This window comes from Dermacentor andersoni, unplaced genomic scaffold (genome assembly GCF_023375885.2).
Source record: "Dermacentor andersoni unplaced genomic scaffold, qqDerAnde1_hic_scaffold ctg00000581.1, whole genome shotgun sequence".
NCBI classification, from domain to species: Eukaryota; Metazoa; Arthropoda; class Arachnida; order Ixodida; family Ixodidae; genus Dermacentor; species Dermacentor andersoni.
This window is the reverse complement of record NW_027315263.1, coordinates 31,917-40,000: the sequence shown is the minus strand read 5'-3', so window position 1 is coordinate 40,000 and position 8,084 is coordinate 31,917. Positions and strand designations below refer to the sequence as shown.

General features: G+C 56.8%; 2 non-coding genes across 2 annotated transcripts; one reads left to right on the top strand and one right to left on the bottom strand.

Annotated features, from left to right (window-relative positions):
• Window positions 1-976: 976 nt before the first annotated feature.
• Window positions 977-2,791, bottom strand: LOC140214698 (small subunit ribosomal RNA). Its single transcript, XR_011891632.1, has one exon. It is a non-coding gene; the product is annotated as a small subunit ribosomal RNA (ribosomal RNA).
• Window positions 2,792-7,605: 4,814 nt separating this feature from the next.
• LOC140214705 (U2 spliceosomal RNA) lies at window positions 7,606-7,797 on the top strand. The gene has a single exon (XR_011891638.1). It is a non-coding gene; the product is annotated as a U2 spliceosomal RNA (small nuclear RNA).
• The last annotated feature ends 287 nt before the right edge of the window (window positions 7,798-8,084 follow it).

Genomic DNA, 8,084 nt, shown 5'->3' with positions numbered 1-8,084 from the left:
GCCGGCGCCACAACAAGTCTACTTGAGGCGGAAGACGAAGCCAGCAAGGGCCTGGCCGCAAGTGCGTTCGAAACCGGGACTACAGTCCCTCGTCTGTCCGTACTTCCTCTTTCGACGTGCGGCGCCTTCCCAAAGCGCACAAGTCCGCTAACCGCAGAACGCTTCCGACGTAGCAAAGCCGCGTTTCCTTCGGTACTTCGCAGCAACGCCGCCTTTCCCTCGGCGGCGGGCGAATAGCCTGCAGACGTCGTCGCATTAAACCGCGATCTCGACACCTCGCGCGTCACGAGCAGGAGCCGACCGGCAGCCTCCGGCCCTTTCGGACTCGGTGGCATTTGCCGCGGAGGACGGGAGAGCACTTTAGGCCACGGTTCCTTCCGTACTTGGCAGCCGCACCCTCATACCGACAGTTCCATGACCGACCGAGCGCCACACCGTTCCTTTAGTACTTGGGTGGCAACAAAGTCGGGTCGTTACTCCATACTCGCCGCAGGAAGCGACCGGCAGCCGCCAGCCTTTTCAGACTCGGCAGCGTTTGCCGCGGAGGACGGGAGAGCGCTCGCACCACGGTTCCGTGTGTGTACTAAGCGGCAGCGGCATTAGCTCTCGACCGTCAGTTCCTTGACCGACCGCACGCTTCGCCGTTCCCCTCGTACTGGGCAAAGCAGCAGGTCGGGTCGTCTTACTCCCATTCCGCGCAAGAGCGCCAAAGCGGACAGAAAGCCCACCCAGTGTGCGTTACGCCGTTTCTACCCGCGGGCGCGGCCAAGCCAACCGTCCAAGGTTGCAGCCGGCGTCCACTGGGCGCAACAAATTTGGCACGGGGCGCCCCTCAAAATTCAGGCAGTCCCCGGCATGTTCGGGTATAGCCGTCCCCGCGTCCAAGCGGGGCCAGCGGCGGAAAGCGTCGGGCGCAGCGAGCTGCTTCACCCACACGGGGTAGAAACAATGGCGCTCGCCACCCTTCACAATCCGGTAATGATCCTTCCGCAGGTTCACCTACGGAAACCTTGTTACGACTTTTACTTCCTCTAAATGATCAAGTTTGGTCATCTTTCCAACAGACCGGCGCAACCGAAAGGCCGCGCCGGACATCGGTCCGAAGACCTCACTAAATCATTCAATCGGTAGTAGCGACGGGCGGTGTGTACAAAGGGCAGGGACGTAATCAACGCGAGCTTATGACTCGCGCTTACTGGGAATTCCTCGTTCAAGGGGAACAATTGCAAGCCCCTATCCCAATCACGAAAGAAGTTCCACGGGTTACCCAGTCCTTTCAGACAGGGATAAAGACACGCTGCTTCCTTCAGTGTAGCGCGCGTGCGGCCCCGGACATCTAAGGGCATCACAGACCTGTTATTGCTCTGTTTCGTGCGGCTAGGAGCCGCTTGTCCCTCTAAGAAGGTTGTAAGGTGCTGGGAACCCCGCACCTATTTAATAGGCTAGAGTCTCGTTCGTTATCGGAATTAACCAGACAAATCGCTCCACCAACTAAGAACGGCCATGCACCACCATCCACCGAATCAAGAAAGAGCTCTCAATCTGTCAATCCTCCCAGTGTCCGGGCCGGGTAAGTTTTCCCGTGTTGAGTCAAATTAAGCCGCAGGCTCCACTCCTGGTGGTGCCCTTCCGTCAATTCCTTTAAGTTTCAGCTTTGCAACCATACTTCCCCCGGAACCCAAACACTTTGGTTTCCCGGAAGCTGCCCGCCGAGTCATTTGAGTAACTCAGGCGGATCGCTGGTTGGCATCGTTTATGGTCAGAACTAGGGCGGTATCTGATCGCCTTCGAACCTCTGACTTTCGTTCTTGATCAAAGAAAACATTCTTGGCAAATGCTTTCGCAGTAGTTCGTCTTGCGACGGTCCAAGAATTTCACCTCTAGCGCCGCAATACGAATGCCCCCGTCTGTCCCTCTTAATCATTACCTCGTATTCCAAAAACCAACAGAACAGAAACGAGGTCTTGTTCTATTATTCCATGCAAGTTTATTCAGGCGACTCGCCTGCGTTGAGCACTCTAATTTTTTCAAAGTAAAAGCACCGGCCTTCTCGAGGCACACAATGAAGTGCACCAAGAAAGGACCGGCATGATGTTCAGTCCGAGCCGTCGCATCGGGTAGATGCACTACTCGTCTGGAACTGAGATCCAACTACGAGCTTTTTAACCGCAGCAGCTTTAGTATACGCTATTGGAGCTGGAATTACCGCGGCTGCTGGCACCAGACTTGCCCTCCAATTGATCCTCGTTAAAGGATTTAGAGTGTACTCATTTCAATTACGGGGCCTCAAAAGAGTCCCGTATTGTTATTTTTCGTCACTACCTCCCCGTGCCGGGAGTGGGTAATTTGCGCGCCTGCTGCCTTCCTTGGATGTGGTAGCCGTTTCTCAGGCTCCCTCTCCGGAATCGAACCCTGATTCTCCGTTACCCGTAACAACCATGGTAAGCAAGTAACCTACCATCGAAAGTTGATAAGGCAGACACTTGAAAGAAACGTCGCCGGCTCGTGGCCATGCGATCAGCACAAAGTTATCCAGAGTCACCACACAATACGGGCCGAAACCCGATCGATCTTGGTCTAATAAAAGCACCCGTCGCCCAAAGGGCTTCAGGCTCACTGCATGTATTAGCTCTAGAATTGCCACAGTTATCCAAGTAGGAAGAAACGATCTAAGGAACCATAACTGATTTAATGAGCCATTCGCGGTTTCGCCTTATTTCGGCATGTACTTAGACATGCATGGCTTAATCTTTGAGACAAGCATATGATTACTGGCAGGATCAACCAGGTAATCGTTCAACTGCGCGTCCAGCCTTTCAAGCAGGCCGGACGCCGTTTTTGCGATGCCGAGGCCACCTTCAGGCGCCCCAACACGCTTCGTTCTCGCAAAGGGTAGCACTTTGCACAGTCCGAGACGACGGCGTTCGAGCTCGCTACGGCGCCCTCCCCGCAGGGCCGGGTATCGCCACGCGGCAAGAAGCACGCAACATTCTCGATAGACCGGTTGTGTCGACTCGATCGCGGCTTGCGGTTTCTCTCGAGCCCGCAGCACTGGTGGACCGACCGACACTTGCAACGTAGCCGAGACGGCAAAGCCGCTAGGCGACGGGTCACGCCCGCGCCTTCGGCGCTTTCGTATTTGATTCGTCCGAGGACGATGCGGAACACACTTCGATATCGTGGAAAAAGCGTCGTCCGACAACCAGCCCCTAACGCATCAAGCGGATGAGGCTGCAGACGTCAGCTGTGGGATCCACGGGAGCGATACCGGGGACACGCTTGACGGGCACGAAGCCCGCCGCATATCAAACACCCAGGTCGCTTTGGGGGCGACTGCTCTCTGGGACCCCCATATAATAGCAGCGATAAGTACCCAGACCTCCATGGGGCCGTACTCGTGCCACTTTCGACGAGCGTTTGGCGAAAATCGTGCCGCCTCGTAACGCCGCGAGCAAGATTGAAAGCTTACGTCGGCAGCACAATGCCGAAGTCGTGAAAGCGCAGCGCGTCTACCGAATGCGCGAACGGCAATTTCTCGCTAATGGCCAGTACGGTTTCCTGCACAATTGCCTTTCTGTCGCCCTACGGGGCCCCCGGCCGATCGATTCGAGGCACGCTAGCACGGCCCCTTCGCCATTTCCGAGCACGAGTGCGAACAGTGCGGGCGGCGTGCTCGACGCCCCGGCTGACGTCGTTTCGGACTTTGTCTCTTCGCGTGCTCGCGGCAACGCCGCGGCCAACGACGACGTCTGCGCGGTTCTTTGCCGGTTCCCGGCGTGCTATAGTGCAGCCCTCTGCAGGGTGACACCGGCTCCGTCGTGGCCGTGCGGCGGCTTGTACGCAAAAGTTGCGTCAAAGGCGTCGCGCTCGCGCCGCCCCGGCACACGCGGTTTCGGACTTTGTCTCTTCCAGCGCTCGCGTAGTCGTGGGCACGATTGTCGACTTCGGAACGGTGCGCGGACACCGCCACGAGCACGCGCAAGACGAAAATCGCACTACGGTACAATGTCGGCCGGGGCCCTACGGCCCCTTACAGTAGCAGCGATAAGTGCCCAGACCTCCATGGGGCCGTACTCGTGCGACGCGGCGGCGTACTGCGCCGAGCCGAGCGCCAATATTTGGCTTTTGCAGGGCGGATTCGAGCTCTGGCGATTGCCGCGGTACCGCCGCTCACCGATTCAAGGCACGCTAGCGCGGCCCCTTCGCCATTTCCGAGCACGCGTGCGAACAGTGCGGGCGGCGTGCTCGACGCCCCGGCTGACGTCGTTTCGGACTTTGTCTCTTCGCGTGCTCGCGGCAACGCCGCGGCCAACGACGACGTCTGCGCGGTTCTTTGCCGGTTCCCGGCGTGCTATAGTGCAGCCCTCTGCAGGGTGACACCGGCTCCGTCGTGGCCGTGCGGCGGCTTGTACGCAAAAGTTGCGTCAAAGGCGTCGCGCTCGCGCCGCCCCGGCACACGCGGTTTCGGACTTTGTCTCTTCCAGCGCTCGCGTAGTCGTGGGCACGATTGTCGACGTCGGAACGGTGCGCGGACTACGCCACGAGCACGCGCAAGCCGAAAATCGCACTACGGTACAATGTCGGCCGGGGCCGTACGGCCCCTTACAGTAGCAGCGATAAGTGCCCAGACCTCCATGGGGCCGTACTCGTGCGACGCGGCCGCGTACTGCGCCGAGCCGAGCGCCAATATTTGGCTTTTGCAGGGCGGATTCGAGCTCTGGCGATCGCCGCGGTACCGCCGCTCACCGATTCAAGGCACGCTAGCGCGGCCCCTTCGCCATTTCCGAGCACGCGTGCGAACAGTGCGGGCGGCGTGCTCGACGCCCCGGCTGACGTCGTTTCGGACTTTGTCTCTTCGCGTGCTCGCGGCAACGCCGCGGCCAACGACGACGTCTGCGCGGTTCTTTGCCGGTTCCCGGCGTGCTATAGTGCAGCCCTCTGCAGGGTGACACCGGCTCCGTCGTGGCCGTGCGGCGGCTTGTACGCAAAAGTTGCGTCAAAGGCGTCGCGCTCGCGCCGCCCCGGCACACGCGGTTTCGGACTTTGTCTCTTCCAGCGCTCGCAACCATGTCGGGGCCGACGCCGACGACTGCGTGGTGTTTCAACGATTGCCGGCGTGACACAATGCAGCTGCGTGCGGGATGCCAGCGATTCCGTCGTGTCCGTGCGGCGGCTTGTACGCAAAAGTTGCGTCAAAGGCGTCGCGCTCGCGCCGCCCCGGCACACGCGGTTTCGGACTTTGTCTCTTCCAGCGCTCGCGTAGTCGTGGGCACGATTGTCGACGTCGGAACGGTGCGCGGACTACGCCACGAGCACGCGCAAGCCGAAAATCGCACTACGGTACAATGTCGGCCGGGGCCGTACGGCCCCTTACAGTAGCAGCGATAAGTGCCCAGACCTCCATGGGGCCGTACTCGTGCGACGCGGCGGCGTACTGCGCCGAGCCGAGCGCCAATATTTGGCTTTTGCAGGGCGGATTCGAGCTCTGGCGATCGCCGCGGTACCGCCGCTCACCGATTCAAGGCACGCTAGCGCGGCCCCTTCGCCATTTCCGAGCACGCGTGCGAACAGTGCGGGCGGCGTGCTCGACGCCCCGGCTGACGTCGTTTCGGACTTTGTCTCTTCGCGTGCTCGCGGCAACGCCGCGGCCAACGACGACGTCTGCGCGGTTCTTTGCCGGTTCCCGGCGTGCTATAGTGCAGCCCTCTGCAGGGTGACACCGGCTCCGTCGTGGCCGTGCGGCGGCTTGTACGCAAAAGTTGCGTCAAAGGCGTCGCGCTCGCGCCGCCCCGGCACACGCGGTTTCGGACTTTGTCTCTTCCAGCGCTCGCAACCATGTCGGGGCCGACGCCGACGACTGCGTGGTGTTTCAACGATTGCCGGCGTGACACAATGCAGCTGCGTGCGGGATGCCAGCGATTCCGTCGTGGCGGTGCGGCGGCTTGTACGCAAAAGTTGCGTCAAAGGCGTCGCGCTCGCACCGCCCCGGCACACGTGGTTTCGGACTTTGTCTCTTCGAGCGCTCGCAGCGATGTCGAGGCGATCGCTTACGTCTGCACGGTTTCCGGTGTGCTACAATGCAGCAGTCTGCCGCACTACACCTCTTGGTTGCCGAGGCCAGCACGGCAATTTACTGAAGCGAGCGCATTGCGCCCAGGCGGCAGCGGACTTTGTGCTTTCGGGAGTGCTCTTGCTGTAAAATTTGAACGGCTGCAGCTGCGCGAAGCAAGTGTACCTATTTTCACTCTCTCTCTGTCTGCCTTTGAGGCGACTGTAATTTCACTTTAAACGCAACTGGAGGCGGGAGCAACCTGATGAGAGTAGGTGGACTTCGGTACATGTTGTAATTTAGAAATTGCTTTCAAGCTTTGAGGACATACACCTTCGCGCCATCTGCTTTCCCCGTCTCTTTGGCACTTTATAGTATGTGCTGCATGCTCTGCATTCCAAAGAAACACGCCTGTGTCTCTCCCTCTCTCACGTTCTTCTTCTTTTTGTAGCTGCTGTTGTAGAAGATGCTATGCTCTTTAATCGCTGTAACATAGAGTGCTTGCACAAGCCAACAACTGTTGCGCGTTTTTTTTTTTTTTTTTTCTCTTCCCAAGACGTTTCTGCCATTATTCACTAACTCTCGTTCTTAGTATGCAATGGAGCGTTAGCTCGCGCCATCTACCTTTCTTTCTGTATTGCAAAGTCCGCAGGTTTTCCTAGTTCCGTACACAGATGGCGCTAATGCGTTTTGGCGCCAGGTTCGAACGACCTCGCTGTACTCGTGTTTCCCATTTGAATGTTTCAAAGGGGTTTGCGACAGGGGGTGGTTCTTGTGCAAGGCTGAGCTTTCCAGCTGCGTTTAAGCTATGCTAGCATGTGTGCGTATATATATATATATATATATATAAATACACAAACACACACACACACACACACACACACACATGCATATATACATACACACACACGGTAATGGTAAAGATGATGAGGTAGCACTTTTTTTTTTTTTTTTACAATGCCTGTGTTTCAGATGGCGATCTTTCTCCCCTCTATGTTTCCGGTGGGAAGGAGTGTGCAGCGTTTTCTATATTTATTTTGTCATTCACTTCTATGTTGCTCGTCTTCGTACATGGGGCATGCTACCTAATTCTACCGGTCGATTCGACACGTTGCGATCCGTCCCGGCCTGTGCCGTATCAAAATTTTCAGTGGGCCTTGCGGTAAATAAAAAGAAATGAAGGAAATGCGCGTAGTATATTACAATTGCACACGGGCTTGAAACGAAGCCCTCAAGGAAGGTCACCTTGAGCGGTCGCATTCAGACGGAAGTAAGCATTCCCCTGGCGCGTTTTTTTCCGCTCGCCTGTTCCGTTTTCTACGAGGTTGCCTTGGTTGGTTTCGCGTTACAAGCAAGCTTGCACTCGGGTCTCGTTTCTACGCGACAGCGTTTCGTTAACAGCGAAAGACTGAGGCGTTGCGAGTTCATCCGTGAGATAGGGAGCGTTGAGTCTGTACACAGGCTGAATTTTATAATATTGCCCACGCTGTTGCTGAGGTTACCCATGTCGGCAGGGCGCCCACAAGGCAGTAGTACAATGAAGTGAAGTGAAGGACATCGCTTCTCGGCCTTTTGGCTAAGATCAAAGTGTAGTATCTGTTCTTATCAGCTTAATATCTGATACGGGTTCTATATGGACCCACGATATTAAACCTATTTTTGGAAGTTGGCGGAGTGCTTGAAGCCTGCTTCACCTCCGCCGCAGGTCGGCCCGGTATTGCACTACCTCCGGGATCGGCCCCGCTCACTTAGGTGAGACTTCATTCAATCAAAATGAAGAGCACAAGCTCAACGCGAGCAGTGACTTGACACGCACCATTCCTATACTACACGCAACGATGCCGGTTCGCGGACCACGAGAGTAATTAAACTGCCACTCCATCTGTGTGTAGCGTCGCACTTGTTGCGTCGCAAATGGGACAGCCGCTCCAGCAAATTTCTAGTTATGGGCTTCGAGAAAAATTAATGAAAGCAAAAGAAAGAACCAGAATTCCTATTTGTCCGATGTCTCTGAATGATTGTCTCCTGTAAAGAG